The following is a 22,085-nucleotide window of genomic DNA, read 5'->3' as shown; positions in this document are numbered from 1 at the left end:
GTATGTCAGTATACCTGTTTCTCTACAGCTTTACCAGCACTGAATATTATGAACTGAAATCTTTTTTTTTCTTTTATCTATTCCAGTATGTCCCATTTGCTAAGGCTTCCTAATTTGGAATGTAACGGTGTCATAGCTGTTCAGATTACAAGTTCTAGAGGCTGGACACAATCACTCACTCATGCCTGTAATCCAATCAACTTGGGAGGCTGAAGAGGGAGGATCACTTGGGCCCAGGAGTTTCAGGTTGCAGTGAGCTGTGATCACATCACTGCACTTCACCCTGGGTGACAAAGCAAGACTCCATCTCTAAAGAAAAAAAGTTACAAGTTCTAGAGCATCCTGGCTCCACCACAATACAAAATCTGAGACTTGTGGCAAGTTATGAGGGTGATAATAGTATCTAGCTTATGAGGTTTTTGTAAGAATTAAATGAATTAATGTATGTAAAGTGCCTATAATAGAGCCCTGTACATCATAAATACTAAGTGTTAATATTACTATTATTAATAATATTATTGTTGCTTTTTTTTTTTTTGAGGTGGAGTTTTGCTCTTATTCCCCAGGCTGGAGTGCAATGGCATGATCTCGGCTCACTCCAACCTCTGCCTCCCGGGTTCAAGCGATTCTCCTGCCTCAGCCTCCCAACTAGCTGGGATTACAGGTGCCCACCACCATTTTTGTATTTTTAGTAGAGACAGGGTTTCACCATGTTGGTCAGACGGTCTGGAACTCCTAGCTTCAGGTGATCTGTCCATCTCAGCCTCACAAACTGCTGGGATTACAGACGTGAGCCACCACGCTCGGCCCTATTGTTGCATTTTTACTATTTATTTTAGCAAGGTATCCTAGCTCAGGATTCGGTTCTGTATGTTCTGGGGGATTAATAACCCTCCTGTATTTCCTTCTTCATGAATTGATATGCATGAAGGCTTTTCTTCTTTGCTAAAAGAATAAGGAAGAAGTCTGTGCTGGAGCACCGGAGACAGAAGGGAGGAACAGGAAGATAGAGGGAAATGACAGTGTGTGTCCCTAGTCCCTGGGATTAGTTATTAAGCACTTTTTAAATAGAAATACTTTTAGTAATCTGAGTCTTCCAAGCAGCAGGACCCCAGTGATAATCTATGGCTTAGAATTAAAGAGAGGACAATTTTGCTCACTTCTGCCAAGAACACAGAACTACTTTGGCATTTGGGAGACTGGTGGCTTGGCAAACATCAGGAGACAAACTTGGCAAAGATTTGTGTTTTCATAAAAGGAACTGGTAGCAGAAGCAGCAGTGAAGATGATGTGGAAAAACTTGAGTTGGTATGTTTCTAAACCCACTTGAGGCAATTCTCTGAGATAAAAAGGGATAATACTAGTGAAGATTTTGACAGAAGCTTAATTTTTGCATAAACAGCTGCAAGCTAAGGGCCCCCATTATCTGGGTCAAATGTTAATGTGACTTTATTATACTCACAGGCTCTCAAGGCCAGCAAGAAAGTCAATTTTTTTAAGAGAAGGCCTATGCATTATCAACTTTGTGTTCGATTATTATTTGCATTTATTCTGGTATTATTTGTTCGTATTATATGCATGTTTATTTATTATATCTTTTTCTCTCTTTTTTTTGTATTTTTTAGAGACAGGATCTCATTCTGTTGCCCAGGCCGGAGGAGAGTGGCACAATGATAGCTCACTGCAACCTCAACTACCTGGGCTCAAGCAGTTCTTCCACCTCAGCCTTCTGAGTAGCTAGATATACAGGTCCCTGCCACCATGCCCAGCTAATTTTAAAAATTTTATAGAGACTGGGATCTCACTATGTTGCCCAGGCTGATCTTGAACTCCTGGCGTCAAGTGATCCTCTTGCCTTGACCTCCCAAAGCACTGGGATTACAGGTGTGTTCCACCATGCCTGGTCCGCATTTTCTTTTTTATAAATTGGAGCTTTAAAAAAATGAAGTATAGTTGTTAAATCTATGCTTCATATAAGAGGAGTTACTTTCCCGAGAGTTTGCAATTCATTCCAACTACTCCATGTGTGTTAGAACTCAGCAGGCAACAGGCTGGAGAGAAGAAGATAGGAAGTCATTCTTGTCAGGTCAGGAAGAACACTTCTCAAGCTACATAGAGAAAAACAAACTTGAAAACTTTTTTCTCCGAATTTCAGAATTCGGGTAGGCAAAGGAAGACAAATGTGACTGGTACATAGCACCGTGACACTACTAAAATGGCATCTAGAATGTGATCCAAAGGAGTTGACATTTGAATGGCTTTAAACTACAAAGAAATTCTACATTAAGGCCCCAAGCACACAATATCAAATTTTTCTGAGCCTTTTAGGTCATTCCAGTAGACCTAAAGGCTATCCCAACTACTAAATATGCTAGGTTTCCTCAGGTCTAAAAGGAAGATTAATGCTCTTAACTCCTTCTGCCTTTCCAGATATCCAAATGATGCCTTCATTATAGGTCAATACTGATAATGACAGTATTGTAGTGACAGTATTTAATTGACAGCTTGTACCTCAACTGAGAAACAATTAAGAATCTTTTGTCCTGAGAATAGGACAAAAAATCAATATAGGAAAAGAGGAAAGGAAGACACACTTGATTTTGAAATTATAGGTTATAGGTTTGTAGGTTTAGAATTATAGGATTATAATTTTTTTGATTATGTAATACTAAAACTCTTTGGTTTTAAGATTATTATATATCTGGAGATGATTCATTCCAACCTTCCCCAACCCTTCCTATGCAGGATTTTACACATGAAGAAAATAAGAACTGACTGGTCCAAAGCCACACAATTGCTAAGTGGTAGAGGAGAGATGAACAGATAAGACTGCATATGTCACAATTTTTCCAGGATCTGTGACCCTGATTCTCTGCACTCAATTTGAATGAATGAAGTTTAAATAACATTGGACCTAATTGAAAATATTCGCTACATTTTCATTAATTTCATCCCTCATGGGTAGGTGGCTTCTGGTGCAGGAAGGAGCAGAGGACATGAACAGCCAGCTTTCCCTTTGGCCCCATAGTGCTCTGGCTTTCCCTCTGACCCCTGCAGCAAAGGGAATCTGCAAACACATGAGTCCCTTTCCCACTAGGCTTTTGAGCAGTGCTCCAACCTCAGGAAGGGGACTCCCACCTGCTAAAACAGTTTTCAAAGATCTAGGCACACAGCTTACTCAGCAATACCTTGAGGGCTAGAAGGAACAGAACATACTCACATGCACGTAATTGCCCTATATATCTTCCCCCAAACTAGAGTCTCTGCTGGGCTCCCGGCAACTACAAAAACCAAGGTAAGAAAAGGCAGCACCTGCAATGACAGAAGGCATTTCCACCCTCTAATACACAAACAAGATAAGATCAAGGAAACAGAAGCAGAAGAAACCTGAGGAAACTTGGGAATGATGGGAGCTAGGCTCTAAGCTGTGCTACGCCACAACCTGACTGACCTCCAACAAGTTGCTTCCCCACTCTAAGCCTCAGTTTCCTCATGTGTTCTTAAAATATGAGAACTTTTTTTCTTCTTATATTGGCATTTATAAAATAGCCAGCACAATGTATATCATAATAATAGCCAGCATGATGCCTTGCAAAATAAATATTTCTTTCTCTGTGCTCCATCTTTGTTTCCTATCAAGAATATGAGTCCCTTGATTCAAGCACTTGCCTAGTATCTTCTTTTAAGTTTGGAGCCCTGCCTTGCTGTCACTAGTTTGTGCCAGGAACCTCAGTCCAAACTGTGGCTGTGGGAGTGGACCCAGTGAAGCCTAAATTACCTTTAAGTTTTAACAAACTTGTATTCTCTTTTTTTTAGACGGAGTCTTGCTCTGTTGCCCAGGCTAGAGTGCAGTGGCGCTATCTCGGCTCTCTGCAACCTCCGCCTCCCGGGTTCAAGCGATTCTCCTGCCTCAGTCTCTCGAGTAGCTGGGATTACAGGTGCCCGCCACCGTGCCCAGCTAATTGTTTTGTATTTTTTAGTAGAGACAGCGTTTCATCATGTTGACCAGGCTGGTCTTGAACTCCTGACCTCATGATCCACACCCCTAAGCCTCCCAAAGTGCTAGGATTACAGGCGTGAGCTACTGCACCCAGCCAACAATCTGATTTTCTATGAGATTGGGTCTCTTTAGTTCATTGCCCATTTAGTGCCTCTGGTATTTTTTTCATTTTTATTTTTTGGCCTTAAGATGAGCTCATCTTGAAATTTCCTCTTCACATTTGCCTCCTGGACAGGTCCCCTTCCTCTGAGCCAATCTGATGAGCTCACTGATAGCCAGGCCACAGTCCACATGCTCTAGGACAGAGGTGATAGCTACCTTATGCCTGAGCACCCTGGAAAGGCCTCCAGTTTAAGTTACCTCTCCATCCCAAGCAGTCACTTCAAAATCAGCATCCTCTGCTCCCGGCATTCTCTACACGCATCCCTGACCTGGGGCCATTCTGTCAAGTTGGTTAAAACTTTGGTCCCATCTTCAAAATCTGTACTTTCTCTCACTTTACTGTCAGGATTTGCTGTCTACCCGCAATTCTAAGTACTCAAGAATATCTTGTTCTATCCCTCTCTTCAACTCTCATAAGCTAAAAAAGAAATCGAAATTAATCCACACTGAGGCAGTAGTAGCTATTAACATCTACAAATGTGGAAGAACAGGGAAAGGTCTGCTGCTTTCAAACAGGAATTAAAGCCTTTATTTATTTGGCAACTCATAAGGTAAAGAGAAATAGGGCATAGTTATGATGAAGGTGAGGTGGTGAGGGGGAGACTCAGTGTCACAGAGGAAATCATTAGCAGTGACAGTGTCTAAATTATTTCTGGATCCCCAGAGAAGAAAAGAGATTTTTCCAAGTTCACATAGCACAATGCATTTCATTAAGCATTTACTGTGTTTGTATTATTCTTTATTTGGCATTGGGCCAAGCACTGGGGATCCAGTAGTAATTTAGACACAAGGATCTTACAGTGTAGTAAGAGATCTAGTCACAAGGATGAATTGATAAAGTTTCTTGACAATTATTGGTAAAGTGTGATGGTCACATAGACGAAAGAAATTCATGCCAACTGAACCATTGGAAAGTTTCTGGGAGTGTGGCATATTCACTGGGACTTTGACAATATATATGATTTCTATTGTTTTTCTTTGACAATATATATGATTTCAACAGGTCAAGATACGCACATTTGACAATCCAGAAAGGAGTAGAATGTGAGTAGAGGCACACATTACTCATTAATAGAAGATTTTTTTAGGGAAATACAAGTAATTCAATGTGTTTGAATGAAGGGTTGTGGTGTTAAGAGGTATAATGAAAGATATGGCTAAGAAGGTAGAAAGGACCCAATGGTGGAGAGTCTAAAGGACTGATCCAAGGAGTCTCAACTTAATTTGGTAGACAATGAGAAGCCATCAATCAAAGAAGCCACATAACGAAAAATTTTTAAATGACTAGTCAAATCTATTGCTTCCTGTTTTTTCTCCTTGTAGTAAATAACACCACTACTCATGCAATTGCTCAAACCAGATATCTGTGAGTCACTCTTGATTCTGCCATCTCCCTTATTATCCACATCCATCACAGTAGCAGGTCCTGATAATTCTATCTGCAAAACCTAATTTCAAATCTTTCTAATTCTTCCCATCACCACTGCTACTTGCCTAGTTCAAGCAACATTATCTTCCCCCAGATTATGCCATAACCCCCTCACTGATCTTTCCATTCTGCATATAACTCCTACCCAGTCCAATCATCACCCAAGGAACAGAGAGGACTTAAAATTTACACTACATCATGCCACTCCCAGGTTTAAAACCTCCAAAGGTTTTACACTGTACTTAGGATGAAATCCAAATTTCACACTATAATCTAAAAGGCCCTGAATGGTGTGGCTGCTTCTAGACTGACTCTCTTGCCTACCATTTTCATTCATCCTAGGCCTCCTTCAGTTCTTCAACCACAAGAAGCACTTTTGAGTCTCAGGTATTCACATGTTACCAGAAAAACCTTTCTCCCCTTCTCTGCATGACTGATGCATTCTCATCCTACAGATGTAAGCTTGAATGTTAAGTCTATGCCTTTTTTCTTGCAAAACAGCCCTTCAGATAATTTATTCATTTGACCTATAATTGCTTTATTCTTTTCTGGGCCTCAGATAAACACCTTTGAACTAATTATATTCTGCAGATCAAGGCATATTTCTATCACCAGTCCCTACAAGATCCCTCTCTTGTTTCATTTTATTTCATTAAGTTCCTTCACCCTCAATCCCTACTCACATTCTACTCTACATCATAGGTACTCATTTCAATATGTGCAATATATGTTATAAAATATAGCTATATCCTAAAAAATTACATATATTCCATGTGTGTATGTATTCTTAATTTGCCGAAATAAAATTCTGCTATAGATCTTCTGTTTTTTAGTTTTTAAATTTAATATCTACCCATATTGCTGTAGTGAATCTATTTCATTTATACTCAGTCTCAGCAAAACTTACTGATTCATTCTCCAAATGAAGGATAATTAAGTTGCCTCCAAACGCCTATCACCACTAAGTAATACCATGATAACCATCTCTGTATTTCCTTATAAAACGTTAGCAAATTTTTTCTAGACATAAATCCAAGGACAGAATTTCTGAACCATAGGTTATACACATACTTAATTTGAGACTCTCATTTCTAATAGTGTGGCAGACTAGATACCCTGACTTATCCTTCTGAACGAAACAACTAAATTGATTTTAAGATGTTTTTTAAAATCTTGTAAACACATAATAAAGCCAGCAAAAAAGTAAGGAAACCAAAAAGGTCAAATATAAAAATTAAAATAGAAACTCTGGGAGGTAAAAAAGTGCCAGCGCTGGCTTCTGCTTTTAAAGTTACTGTTAAACCATGATTAAAATGGGGAAAAAAGTAATGTCTAGGGCCTATTCATAGTAGAAAGCCTGATAGGAGAACTCTGCATAAAGCTGGAGCATCAAATGGTGAATGAAAATAAACTCATTATGTAGAAAGAATAGCAAAGAAACTTGCTTGACTCAATCTTGGCAGTATGTGGAAGAAAAATCTAAAATTTCTCTGTTGATTTCATTAACATAAGTTGACTTTCAAACGACCAACTTGAAGGGATTCAACTGAGTTTGAGGCATGAACTCATGCTGAGTAGCCCAAAAGGTTTCAAGAAAAAATTTAATTTAAAGCGTGCATGTTAGTACCAAGAGAATGTTGTAAAATAAGTTTTCCTGGATTGGAAGTGTCCCACATATCTGGCAGAAGCTGATTTCAACTGAAATCCTCTCTGGGGAAATGCCTCAAAGAATTTCCACAAGCAATAATTTAAGAAAAATGGTAATCTCACAATCAAAATATCATGAGTGAAAGCCAGTAAAAATAATAAAAAGTAGAATCATATATCTTATATCTTGAGATGCTGGAATTACCAGACGTGGAATATAGAATAACTAAAATAACTTAATATTTTAAGAAATGAAATAGAAGTTTTAAAAGTATAAGTAAGAGTCCAGGCTTGGTGGCTCATGCCTGTAATCCCAGCACTTTGGGAGGCCGAGTCAGATGGATCACTTGAGGTCAGGAGTTCGAGACTAGCCTGGCCAATATGATGAAACCCCTTCTCTACTAAAAATACAAATATTAGCTGGGCGTGATGGCACGCTCCTATAGTCCCAGCTACTCAAGAGGCTGAGGCAGGAGAATAGCTTGAATCTAGGAAACAGAAGTTGCAGTGAGTCAAGATCACACCACTACACTCCAGCCTGGGCAGCAGAGGGAGACTCTGTCTCAAAACAAAACAAAACAAACAAACAAAAAATTCCATATATATATATATATATATATATATATATATGGAATAAGAGACTATAAAGATTATCCAAACCAGCCAGATCAATGTAGTTAGACCTCATCTCTACAAATAATTTTCAAAAATTAGACAGGAGTTGTGGTGCATGTCTGTGGTTCCAGCTGCTTGGGAGGCTGAAGTGGGATGATCACTTGAGCCTGGGTGGTTGACACTGCAGTAAGTCATTGTGCCACTGCACTCCAGCATGGGTGACTGACTGAGATCCCATCTCAAGAAAAAAAAATTGTCCAAGAAGTTTTGATATAACTTATAGAAATAAAAATGTAATAATTGATGTTAAATATTCAATGAACAGATTAAAACAGCAGATTGGACACAACTAAAAGGAGAATTCGTGAACCAGAAGGTATTTCCAAAGAAATAATCTAGATTGCAGATGGAGTCATAAAGAAATGGAAACTATGAAAGAGGGGTTAATAAACTCAGAAAAAAAGAATGAGACACAGCAAAGTATGTAATAGAGACAATAGGAAGGAAGCAACATTTGAATACAACATGCCTCAGAATTTCCAAGAATTGTTGAAAGATATCAATTTTCGGAACTATGGAGTGCAATAAATTTCCACCAGAATAAATAAAATGAAGCGCAGGGCTAGTAACATCGTAATGAAACTACAGAACTCTTCCCCGCCCCCTCAAAAAAACGTTCTCAAGAATGACCAAAGATTAAAGACAGAGCCTACAAAGAAATGAAAATTAGACTGATTATTGTTCAAAATCAATAATGGAAGCCAGAAAACAGTAGAATGGCTTTGATGTGCTAAAGAAAATAATCTTCAATCTAGAATTACATACCCAGGAAAATTTTCTTTCAAGATCAAGGGTAATGAACATTTTCAGACAAGCAAAAACAGGAAGGGTTTACCACCAACAGATATTTTCTAAAGGAGAAAATTCAAGTGGAGAGAGTGCAAATCTAGGTGAAGGGCACCATTTATTAAATAGGGAATCCTTTCCCTATTTCTTGTTTTTGTTGGATTTGTCAAAGATCAGATAGTTGTAGATACATGGCATTATTTCTGAGGGCTCTGTTCTGTTCTATTGGTCTATATCTTTATTTTGGTACCAGTACCATGCTGTTTTGGTTACTGTAGCCTTGCAGTATAGTTTGAAGCCAGGTAGTGTGATGCCTCCAGCTTTGTTCTTTTTGCTTAGGATTGACTTGGCAATGCGGGCTCTTTTTGGATTCCATATGAACTTTAGAGTAGTTTTTTCCAATTCTGTGAAGAAAGTCATTGGTAGCTTGATGGGGATGGCATTGAATCTATAAATTACCTTGGGCAGTATGGCCATTTTCATGATATTGATTCTTCCTACCCATGAGCATGGAATGTTCTTCCATTTGTTTGTATCCTCTTTGATTTCATTGAGCAGTGGTTTGTAGTTCTTGAAGAGGTCCTTCACATCTCTTGTAAGCTGGATTCCTAGGTATTTTATTCTCATTGAAGCAATTGTGAATGGGAGTTCACTCATGATTTGGCTGTCTGTCTGTTATTGGTGTATAAGAATGCTTGTGATTTTTGCACATTAGTTTTAACATGAAGGGTTGTTGAATTTTGTCAAAGGCCTTTTCTGCATCTATTGAGATAATCATGTGTTTTTTGTCATTGGTTCTGTTTATATGCTGGATTACGTTTATTGATTTGCGTATGTTGAACCAGCCTTGCATCCCAGGGATGAAGCCCACTTGATCATGGTGGATAAGCTTTTTGATGTGCTGCTGGATTTGGTTTGCCAGTGTTTTATTGAGGATTTTTACATCGATGTTCATCTGGGATATTTGTCTAAAATTCTCTTTTCTTGTTGTGTCTCTGCCAGGCTTTGGTATCAGGATGATGCTGGCCTCATAAAATGAGTTAGGGAGGATTCCCTCTTTTCTATTGATTGGAATAGTTTCAGAAGGAATGGTACCAGCTCCTCCTTGTACCTCTGGTAGAATTCGGCTATGGATCCATCTGGTCCTGGAATTTTTTTGTTTGGTAAGCTATTAATTATTGCCTCAATTTCAGAGCCTGATATTGGTTTATTCAGAGATTCAACTTCTTCCTGGTTTAGTCTTGGGGCAGTGTGTGTGTCGAGGAATTTATCCATTTCTTCTAGATTTTCTAGTTTATTTGCGTAGAGGTGTTTATAGTATTATCTGATGGTAGTTTGTATTTCTGTGGGATCGGTTGTAATATCCCCTTTATCATTTTTTATTGCGTCTATTTGATTCTTCTCTCTTTTCTTCTTTATTAGTCTTGCTAGTGGTCTATCAATTTTGTTGATCTTTTCAAAAAACCAGCTCCTGGATTCATTGATTTTTTGAAGGGTTTTTTGTGTCTCTATGTCCTTCAGTTCTGCTGTGATCTTAGTTATTTCTTGGTTCTGCTAACTTTTGAATGTGTTTGCTCTTGCTTCTCTAGTTCTTTTAATTGTGATGTTAGGGTGTCAATTTTAGATCTTTCCTGCTTTCTTTTGTGGGCATTTAGTGCTATAAATTTCCCTCTACACACCGCTTTAAATGTGTCCCAGTGATTCTGGTATGTTGTGTCTTTGTTCTCATTGGTTTCAAAGAACATCTTTATTTCTGCCTTCATTTCATTATGTACCCAGTAGTCATTCAGGAGCAGGTTGTTCAGTTTCCATATAGTTGGGCAGTTTTGAGTGAGTTCCTTAATCCTGAATTCTGGTTTTATTGCACTGTGGTCTGAGAGACAGTTTGTTATAATTTCTGTTCTTTTACATTTGCTGAGGAGTGCTTTACTTCCAACTACGTGGTTAATTTTGGAATAAGTGTGGTGTGGTGCTGCAAAGAATGTATATTCTGTTGATTTGGGGTGCAGAGTTCTGTAGATGTCTATTAGGTCCGCTTGGTGCAGAGCTGAGTTCAGTTCCTGGATATCCTTGTTAAGTTTCTGTCTCCTTGATCTGTCTAACGTTGACAGTGGGGTGTTAAATTCTACCATTATTATTGTGTGGGAGTCTAAGTCTCTTGGTAGGTCTCTAAGGACTTGCTTTATGAATCTGGATGCTCCTGTATTGGGTGCATATATATTTAGGATAGTTAGCTCTTCTTGTTGAATTGATCCCTTTACCATTACGTAATGGCCTTCTTTGTCTCTTTTGATCTTTGTTGGTTTAAAGTCTGTTTTATCCGAGACTAGGATTGCAACCCCTGCCTTTTTTTGTTTTCCATTTGCTTGGTAGATCTTCCTCCATCCCTTTATTTTGAGTCTATGTGTGTCTCTGCACGTGAGATGGGTTTCCTGAATACAGCACACTGATGGGTCTTGACTCTTTATCCAATTTGCCAGTCTGTGTCTTTTAATTGGAGCATTTAGCCCATTTACATTTAAGGTTAATGTTGTTATGTGTGAATTTGATCCTGTCATTATGATGTTAGCTGGTTATTTTGCTTGTTAGTTGATGCAGTTTCTTCCTAGCCTTGAAGGTCTTTACAATTTGGCATGATTTTGCAGTGGCTGGTACCGGTTTTTCCTTTCCATGTTTAGTGCTTCCTTCAGGAGCTCTTTTAGGGCAGGCCTACTGGTGACAAAATCTCTCAGCATTTGCTTGTCTGTAAAGTATTTTATTTCTCCTTCACTTATGAAGCTGGATACGAAATTCTGGGTTGAACATTTTTTTCTTTAAGAATGTTGAATATTGGCCCCCACTCTCTTCTGGCTTGTAGAGTTTCTGCCGAGAGATCAGCTGTTAGTCTGATGGGCTTCTGTTTGTGGGTAACCCGACCTTTCTCTCTGGCTGCCCTTAACATTTTTCCTTCATTTCAACTTTGGTGAATCTGACAATTATGTGTCTTGGAGTTGCTCTTCTCAGTGAGTATCTTTGTGGCATTCTCAGTATTTCCTGAATTTGAATGTTGACCTGCCTTGCTAGATTGGGGAAGTTCTCCTGGATAATATCCTGCAGAGTGTTTTCCAACTTGGTTCCATTCTCCCCGTCACTTTCAGGTACACCAATCAGACGTAGAATTGGTCTTTTCACATAGTCCCATATTTCTTGGAGGCTTTGTTCATTTCTTTTTATTCTTTTTTCTCTAAACTTCTCTTCTAGCTTCATTTCATTCATTTGATTTTCCATCACTGATACCCTTTCTTCCAGTTGATCAAATTGGCTACTGAGGCTTGTGCATTCATCACGTAGTTCTCACGCCATAGTTTTCAGCTCTATCAGGTCCTTTAAGGACTTCTCTGCATTGATTATTCTAGTTAGCCATTCATCTAATTTTTTTCAAAGTTTTTAACTTCTTTGCCATGGGTTCAAACTTCATCCTTTAGCTCAGAGTAGTTTGATCGTCTGAAGGCTTCTTCTCTCAACTCATCAAAGTCATTCTCTGTCCAGCTTTGTTCCATTGCTGGTGAGGAGCTGCGTTCCTTTGGAGGAGGAGAGGCACTCTGATTTTTAGAGTTTCCAGTTTTTCTGCTCTGTTTTTTCCCTATCTTTGTGGTTTTATCTACCTTTGGTCTTTGATGATGGTGACATACAGATGGGGTTTTGGTGTGGATGTCCTTTCTGTTTGTTAGTTTTCCTTCTAACAGTCAGGACCCTCAGCTGAAGGTCTGTTGGAGTTTGCTGGAGGTCCACTCCAGACCTTGTTTGCCTGGGTATCAGCAATGGAGGCTGCAAAACAGCAGATATTGGTGAACAGCAAATGTTGCTGCCTGATCGTTCCTCTGGAAGTTTTGTCTCAGATGAGTACCTGGCCATGTGAGGTGTCAGTCTGCCCCTACTGGGGGGTGCCTCCCAGTTAGGCTACTTGGGAGTCACTGACCCACTTGAGGAAGCAGTCTGTCCGTTCTCAGATCTCCAGCTGCTTGCTGGGAGAACTACTACTCTCTTCAAAGCTGTCAGACAGGGGCATTTAAGTCTGCAAAGGTTTTGACTGCCTTTTGTTTGGCTATGTCCTGCCCCCAGAGGTGGAGTCTAGAGAGGCAGGCAGGCCTTCTTGAGCTGCAGTGGGCTCCACCCAGTTCGAGTTTCCTGGCCGCTTCGTTTACCTACTCAAGCCTCAGCAATGGTGGGTGCCCCTCCCCCAGCCTTGCTGCCACCTTGCAATTTGATCTCAGACTGCTGTGCTAGCAATGAGCAAGACTCCGTGGGTGTAGGACCCTCTGAGCGGGGCACAGGATATAATCTCCTGGTGTGCCATTTGCTAAGACGGTTGGAAAATTGCAGTATTAGGGTGGGAGTGACCTGATTTTCCAGGTGCTGTCTGTCACCCCTTTCTTTGACTAGGAAAGGGTATTCCCTGACCCCTTGCACTTCCTGGGTGAGGCGATGCCTTGCCCTGCTTTGGCTCACACTCAGTGCACTGCACCCACTGTCATGCACCCACTTTCCGACACTCCCCAGTGAGATGAACCCAGTACCTCAGTTGGAAATGCAGAAATCACCCATCTTCTGTGTCGCTCATGCTGGGAGCTGTAGACTGGAGCTGTTCCTGTTTGGCCATCTTGGCTCCACTGTATCAAGAGGGAAATTTATAGCTATTAAGTGCTTACCTCAAAAAAGAAAAAAAAACTTAAAATAAACAATCTAACAATGCATCTTAAAAACTAGAAAAGCAAGAGCAAGCCAAACACAAAATTAGTAGAAGAAAATAAATAATGAACATCAGAGTAGAAATAAATGAAATTGAAATTTAAAAACAATGCAAAGAAATCAATAAAACAAAAAGATTGTTTTTTTAAAAAAGTTAAATAAAATGGACAAACCTTTAGCCAGACTAACAAAAAAGAGAGAAGGTCCAGATAAATAAAAGCAGAGATGAAAAAGGAGACATTACAACTGATACTGCAGAAATTCAAAGGATCATTAGTGGTCATTATGAGCAACTAAAGACCAATAAATTGGAAAATCTGGAAGAAACGAACAAATTCCTAAATACATATACTTACAAAGATTGAACCAGGAAGAAATCCAAAACAGGAATAGACCAATAACAAGTATAAGATTGAAGCCATAATAAAACATTTTCCAGTAAAGAAAAGCCGGGGACCTGACAATTTACTGCTGAATTGTACCAAATATATAAAGAACTACTATGAATCCTGCTCATGCAATTCTGAAAAATATAAGGGAAGGGAATACTTCCAAATTTGTTCCATAAGGCCAGTATTACCCTGATACCAAAACCGAAGACACATCAAAAAATAAAAATACAGACCAATATCTCTGATGAATATTGATGCAAAAATCTTTAAGAAAATGCTAGTGAACCAAATTCAACCATACATTAGAAAGGTTATTCATCATGACCAAGTGAAATTTATCCCTGTGATGCAAGAATGGTTCAACATATGCAAATTAAGCAACTTGATGCATTATATCAACAGAATGAAAGATAAACACCATATGATCATTACAATTGATGCTGAAAAAGAATTTGATAAAATTCAACATTTCTTCACAACAAAAACCCTCAAAAAACAAGGGCTAGAGGGAATACACCTCAACATAATGAAAGCCAAATACAACAGACTCACCACTAATATTGTACTGAATGGGGAGAGACTGCAAGATTGTCCTCCAAAATCTGGAATATGACAAAGGTGTCCACTGTCACCACTGTTATTCAACATCATACTGGTATGAGTCCATTTTCACACTGCTTTAAAGAACTTCCTGAGACTGGGTAATTTATAAGCAAAAAAGGTTTAATTAACTCACAGTTCTGCATGGCTGTGGAGGCCTCAGAAAACCTACAATCATGGTGGAAGGTGAAGGGGAAGCAAGGCAGGTCTTACATGGCAGTAGGAGACAGAGAGTGATAGGGGAACTGCCAAAAACTTTTAAACCATCAGATCTCATAAGAGCTCACTCACTATCATGAGAACAGCATAGGGGAGACCACCCCCATGGTCTAGTCACCTCCCACCAGGTCCCTCCCATGACAATATGGGGATCATAATTTGAGATGAGATTTGGGTGGAGGCACAGAGTCAAACCATATCATTTCACCCCTGCCCCTTCCCAAATCTTGTATCCTTTTCACTTTTCAAAACCAATCATACCTTCCTATCAGTCCTCCAAAGTCTTAACTCATTCCAACATTAACTCAAAACTCCAAGTCCAAAGTCTCATCTGAAACAAGTCAAGTCCTTTCTGTCTATATGCCTGTAAAATCAAAAATCGGTAAGTTACTTCCAAGTTACAATGTGGGTTCAGGCATTGGATAAGTGTTCCTGTTCCAAATGGGAGAAATTGGCCAAAGCAAAGGGGCCACAGGTGCCAAGCAAGTACAAAATCCTCCAGGGCACTCATTAAATCTCAGAGCTTCAAAATAATATCCTTTGACTCCATGTCTTACATCCAGAACACACTGATGCAAGGGGTGGTCTTCCAAGGCTGTGGGCAGCTCTGCACCTGTGGCTTTGTAGGATACAGCCCACATGGCTGCTTTCACAGGCTGGCATTGAGTGCCTGAAGCTTTTCCAAGCACACAATGCAAACTGTGAGTGGATCTACAATTCTGAGGTCTGGAGGACAGTGGCCTTCTTCTCATAGCTCCACTCAGCAGTGCCCCAGAGGGGACTCTGTGCCAGGACTTCAACCCCACATTTCCCCTCTGCATTGCCCTAGTAGAGGTTCTCCATGAGGGCTCTTCCTCTGCAGTAGATTTCCACCTGGACATCCAGGCATTTCCATACATCCTCTGAAATCTAGGTGGAGGCTCCCAAAGCTCAACTCTTGTCTTCTGCACACCCACAGGCCCAATGTCACATGGAAGTTGCCAAGACTTGGGACACATGCCCTCTGAAGCCATGGCTTGAGCTACACCTTGGCTCCTTTTTAGCCATAGCTGGAGATGGAGCAGCTGGGACACAAGGCACCATGTCCTGAGGCTGCACAGAGCAGCTGGGCCCTAGGCCCAGCCCACAAAATCATTTTCCCTCATAGGCCTCCAGACTAGTAATGGGAGGAGATGCCTTGAAGATCTCTGAAATGCCCTGGAGACATTTTCCCCATTGTCTTGGCTATTAACATTTAGTTTCTCATTACTTATGCAAATTTCTGCAGCCAACTTGAATTTCTCCCCAGAAATTTTTTTTTTCTTTTTTACCACATGGTCAGGCTGCACATTTTCCAATCTTTTATGCTCTGCTTCTCTTTTAAACATAAGTTCCAATTTCAGATCATCCCTTCGCGGATGTGTGAAAAGAAAATATGTTGGCCTCCCAAAATCGCTAAGGAAAACTCAAGCTAGAAAATGCTTAGGGCAAACCTGCCTTCCGTTCTACTCAGCTATCCCTCTGTTTACTGACATAGATGAATATCTGATTACTTCCTTTGAAAAGGCTGATCAGAAACTCAAAAGAATGCAATCATTTGTGCCTCACCTATCTGTGACCTGGAAGCTCCCTCTCTACTTCAAGTCTTCCTGCCTTTGCTTCAAGTCGTCCTGCCTTTCTGGGCGAACCAATGTACTTCTTACATATATTGATTGGCATCTCATGTCTCCCTAAAATGTAAAAAACCAAGCTGTGTCTCGACCACCTTGGGCACATGTCATCAGGACTTCCTGAGGATATGTAACGGGTGCATTCTCAGCATTAACAAAATAAATTTTCTAAATTAATTGAGACCTGTCTCAGATTTTCTGAGTTTACAAATGCATATGTTTGTATGCTCTCAGAAAAAAACAGGCCACTTCTTGGATGCTTTGCTGTTTAGAAATTTCTTCCACCAGATACCTTAAATTATTCTTCTCAAGTTCAAAGTTCCACAGATCTCTAGGGTAGTGGCACAATGCCACCAGTCTCTTTGCTAAAGCATAGCAAGAGTTACCTTTGCTACAGTTACCAATAACTTCCTCATCTCCATCTGAGACCACTTCAGCCTGCACTTCACTGTCCTTATCACTAACAGCATTTTAGTCAAAACAATTTAACAAGTCTCTATGAAGTTCCAAACTTTACCACATCTTCCTATATGCTTCTGAGCCCTCCAAATGGTTCCAACCTCTACCTGTTATGCAATTCCAATGTCGCTTACAGATTTTTAAGTATCTTTATAGCACTGTCCCACTCCTGGTACCAATTTCTATATTAATCCCTTTTCACACTGTTATAAAGAACTACCTGAGACTAGGCAATTTATAAACAAAAATGGTTTAAATTGACACAGTTCCACATGGCTGGGGAGGCCTCAGGAAACTTACAACCACGATAGAAAGCAAAGGGGGAAACAAGCCACATCTTACATGATGGCAAGAGAGAGAAAGGGGGGGACTGCCAAACACTTTTAAACTATCAGATCTCATGAGAGCTCACTCACATCAAGAGAACAGCATGGAGGAAACTGCCCCCATGATCCAATCACCTTCCACCAGGTCCCTTTCTTGACATGTGGAGATTACAATTCGAGATGAGATTTGGGTGAAGGCACAGAGACAAACCATATAATTAGTGGAAGTCCTAGTTAGAGCAATCAGACAAGAGGAAGATATTAATTGCATCCAAATTGGAAAGGAATAAGTCAAATTATCCTTGTTTGCAGATGATATAATATTATATTTGGAAAAAATCCAAAGACCACAAGAAAATTATTAGAACTGATTAACAAATTTAGTAAAGTTGCAGGATACAAAAGCAACATACAAAAATCAGTAGCTTTTTTTTTTTTTTTTTTTTTTGAGAGAGATGAGGTCTCACTATGGTGCCCAGGCTGGTCTGAAACTCCTGGACTCAAGTGATCCACCAGCTTCAGCCTCCCAAAGTACTAGCATTACAGGTATGAGCCACCATGACTGGCCCAAAAATCAGAAGCATTTCTATATGCCAACAGTGAACAACGTGAAAAATAAATTTAAAATGTAATCACAGCTTGCCGTGGTGGCTCACTCCTGTAATCTCAGCACTTTGGGAGGCCAAGGCAGGTGGATCATGAGGTCAAGACATCGAGACCATCCTGGCCAACATGGTGAAACCCCATCTCTACTAAAAATACAAATATTAGCTGGGTGCGGTGGTGTGCACCTGTAGTCCCAGCTACTTGAGAGGCTGAGGCAGGAGAATTACTTGAACCCGGGAGGTGGAGGTTGCTGTGAGCTGAGATTGTGCCACTGCACTCCAGCCTGATGACAGAGCAAGATTCAGTCTCGAAAAATAAAATAAAATAAAATAAAACAAAATAAAAATAAATAAAATGTAATCTCATTTTCAATAACCACATGTAATATTAAATACCTAGGAATTAAGTTAACCAAAGAAGTGAAAGGTCTCTATAATGTGAATTATAAAACACTGATGAAAGAAACTAAAGTGGACAACATAAAATGGAAAAATATTCCATGTTCATGGATTGAAAGAATAAATATTGTTAAAATGTCAATACTACCCAAAGCAATCTACATATTCAATGCAATCCCTATCAAAATACCAATGATATTTTTCACAGACATAGTAAAAACAATCCTAAAATTTATATCAGCATGACCTGGATGTGAGACCTGGAGTCAAAGGAGAACATTCTGGAGCTTTAAAATTTGACTGCCCCACTAGATTTTGGACTTGCATGGAGCCTGTAACCCCTTTGTTTTGACCAGTTTCTCTCATTAGGAACAGCTGTATTTACCCAATACCGGTACCCCTATTGAATCTAGTATTTAACTAGCTTGCTTTTGATTTTACAGGCTCAAAGGGGGAAGGGACTTGCCTTGTCTCAGATGAGACTTTGGACTTTGGCCTTTGGGGTTAATATTAAATGAGTTAAGACATTGGGGGACTGTTGGGAAGGCATGATGGGTTTTGAAATGTGAGGACATAAGATTTGGAGGGGCCAGGGGCAGAATGATATGGTTTGGCTATGTCACCCCTCATATCTCAGCTTGAATTGTATCTCCCAGAATTCCCACCTATTGTGGGAGGGACCCAGGGGGAGGTAATTGAAACAGGGGGGCTGGTCTTTCTCATGCTATTCTTATGATAGTGATTAAGTATCATGAAATCTGGTGGGTTTTTCAGGGGTTTCTGCTTTTGCTTCTTCCTCACTTTCTCTTGCCAAAACCATGTAAGAAATGCCTTTCACCTCCTGCCATGATTCTGAATCCTCCCCAGCCATTTGAAACTCTAAATCCAATTAAACCTCTTTTTCTTCCCAGTCTTAAGTATGTCTTTATCAGCCGTGTGAAAACAGACTAATACAACACTCTATGAGGCTGAGAGTTCAACTTTCATGATTCAGTCAATGGCGCTATGAGGACTTATTTTGTATTTTCAGCTATTTCACTCTGTGGCTATGAAAGATAGGATTCTCCCTCAGGGCACACATAGAAGCTTTTAGGTCATTTATGCAATGTTTGAGTTGGGAATTCAAGCCCCTAAGCTCATTTTTTTTTTCACCACTTTTCCCAGAAACGTTAGGAGCAACCAATCAACATCATTATATTTTTTCCTTTTCTACAAATGTACAAATTATTATATACAGAGGCATTATGTTCCTCGTCTCTTATAAGTGGTTAACTAGGAGTATCCAATGTAGATATTTTGCATATCTCTCTATATAGTTCATGCCATGGTTTCTCAGTGTTCTCTACTGTTGGAAATAGATTCCTAAGCATCTTTAAGTCTAATCAGATTAAAGAGCCAGTTTCAGAAACTCCAAAAACAATTCAAGAATCTCATCCTTGAAATTCTGTTCCTCTAGACCACTTCTGATACCAAAATCTATATTAGTCAGGGTTCTCCCAAGAAACAGAACTGATAGGATACATAGATATATAAAGATAAATAAGAGATGATTTATTATGATAATTGGCTCATACAATTATGGAGGCTGAGAAATTCCACCATTTGCTATCTGCAAGCAGAAGAACTAGGGAAGCCGGCGGTGTAGCTCAGTCCAAGTCTGAAGGCCTGAGAACCAAGGAAGCTGATGACGTAACTCTCAATCCGAGGCCAAAGGCCTAAGAACCTTGGGGAGCTGCTGGTGCAAGTTCCAGAGTTCAAAAGCCTAAGAACCTAAAATTGTGGTGTCCAAGGTCAGGAGAAGATGAGTGTCTCAGCTCCAAAACAGAGAGCTTGACTTTCCCTTTCCTCTGTTTACTCTGCCTTTGTGTTCTATCTGGGGCCTCAACCAATTGAATAGTGCCTGCCCACACTAGGCGAGGGCAGATGATCCTTGGTCCACTGATTAAAATGCTAATCTCTTCTGGAAACACCCTCACAGACATATGCAGAAATAGTGTTTTACCAATTATCTGGATATCCCTTAATCCAGGCAGGGTGACACCTAAAATTAACCATCACGTATGGTGAAAAAAAGCAGGAAAAAGGAGGAAACAATAAATTGGACTAGTCGGGCATGGTGGCTCATGCCTGTAATTCCAGCACTTTGGGAGGCTGAGGTAGGAGGATCACTTGAGCTCAGGAGTTCAATACTAGCCTGGTCACTCCATTAAAAAAAAAAAATTAGTCAGGCATGATGATGCATGCCTGTGGTCCCAGCTATGCTGTAGGCTGAGGCAGGAGGATTCCCTGAGCCCAGGAGGTCAAGGCTGCAGTGAGCCACGTTTCTGCCACTGCACTCCAGCCTAGGCAACAGACTGAGACCCTCTCTCAAAAACTAAAATAAATAAATAAAATAAATGGGACACACAGAAAAAGACATGTTTATAAAATAAATTAAAATTGCCACTAATTACAAGTGTAAATACACAAATTTATCCAATTAAAAGACAAATGTCATCAGACTTTTTTTTTAATCTTGCTATAAGAATTTCACACTAGATATATCTAAAACATAAGGGCAGAGAAAAAGGTGGATGTCAAAATATGGAAGAAAACATAACAGACAAACATTACCAGTAACAAAAAAAGGCCCTTGTGGCTATATTAATATCAGCCAAAATAGACTGTAAAGCAAAAAGCATTGGTAGGGGTCAAAATGGTCATTACATAGTAATAAAAGGAAAAATTTAACGAGTGTAACAAGTAACTACATAGGCTAAAAAATATATTAAAAAACGGAAGAGCAAGGAGATACTGACAAATTACACTACTAAAATACGAAATATAACACACCTTTTTCTCAGTGTTGATGAAACAAACAAAAAGTCAGTAAAGATATAGACAACTTGAACAAAATGATGAACACATTTGAAATAATACACGTTATAGAATTTTGCACCCAGCAGTTGAAGAATACATATTTTAAGGCATGCATGAGCATTTGTGAAAATTATACCATAAAGTTAACCTCAACAAATTGCAAATAATTGGTATCCTGCAGCTCAGCAGAATGCAATTAATTTAGAAATTAATAGCAAAAATAATTAAAGAGACAGGTATAAAAAATATACTTTTAAACAACTCATGAATCAAAGAAGATATCAATGGGAAACCTGAGAATATTTAGAGCTGAAAAAATAAAATAGTACATAGCAAGACTAAAGCAGTATCTGTTAAGAAATTTTTAGCTATAAGCGTTTACATTAGAAAAGACAAAAGGCTCAAAATTGAAGATATAAACATCCAACTTAAAAAGTTAGAAAAGGGACAGTATAATAAGCCCAAAGAAAGTAGAAGGAAAGAATAATACACACGTAGTTTCTCAAAGTATTGTCAGATTGTTCTTCAGATTACCCTCCCACCAGTAGTGCCTGAGTAGTGCCTATTTCCCGGTATGCTCACCAATACCAATTCTCTTACTTTTTGTCAATCTTGTCCATGTAAAGTGGCTTTTCATTGTTTTAACACGTACTTCTCTGTTAACCAGATAAACTGAATACTTTATTATTATTATTATTATTATTATTATTATTATTATTATACTTTAAGTTTTAGGGTACATGTGCACAATGTGCAGGTTTGTTAGGTATGTATCCGTGTGCCATGTTGGTGTACTGCACCCATTAACTCGTCATTTAGCATTAGGTATATCTCCTAATGCTATCCCTCCCCCCTCCCCCACCCCACAACAGGCCCCGGTGTGTGATGTTCCCCTTCCTGTGTCCATGTGTTCTCATTGTTCAGTTCCCACCTGTGAGTGAGAACATGCGGTGCTTAGTTTTTTGTCCTTGCGATAGTTTACTGAGAATAATGATTTCCAGTTTCATCCAGGTCCCTACAAAGGACATGAACTCAACATTTTTATGGCTGCATAGTATTCCATGGTGTATATGCGCCACATTTTCTTAATCCAGTCTATCGTTGTTGGACATTTGGGTTGGTTCCAAGTCTTTGCTATTGTGAATAGTGC

Source organism: Hylobates moloch, unplaced genomic scaffold (assembly GCF_009828535.3).
Source record: "Hylobates moloch isolate HMO894 unplaced genomic scaffold, HMol_V3 SCAFFOLD_7, whole genome shotgun sequence".
Lineage (NCBI taxonomy): Eukaryota > Metazoa > Chordata > Mammalia > Primates > Hylobatidae > Hylobates > Hylobates moloch.
This window is presented reverse-complemented; position numbering follows the sequence as displayed.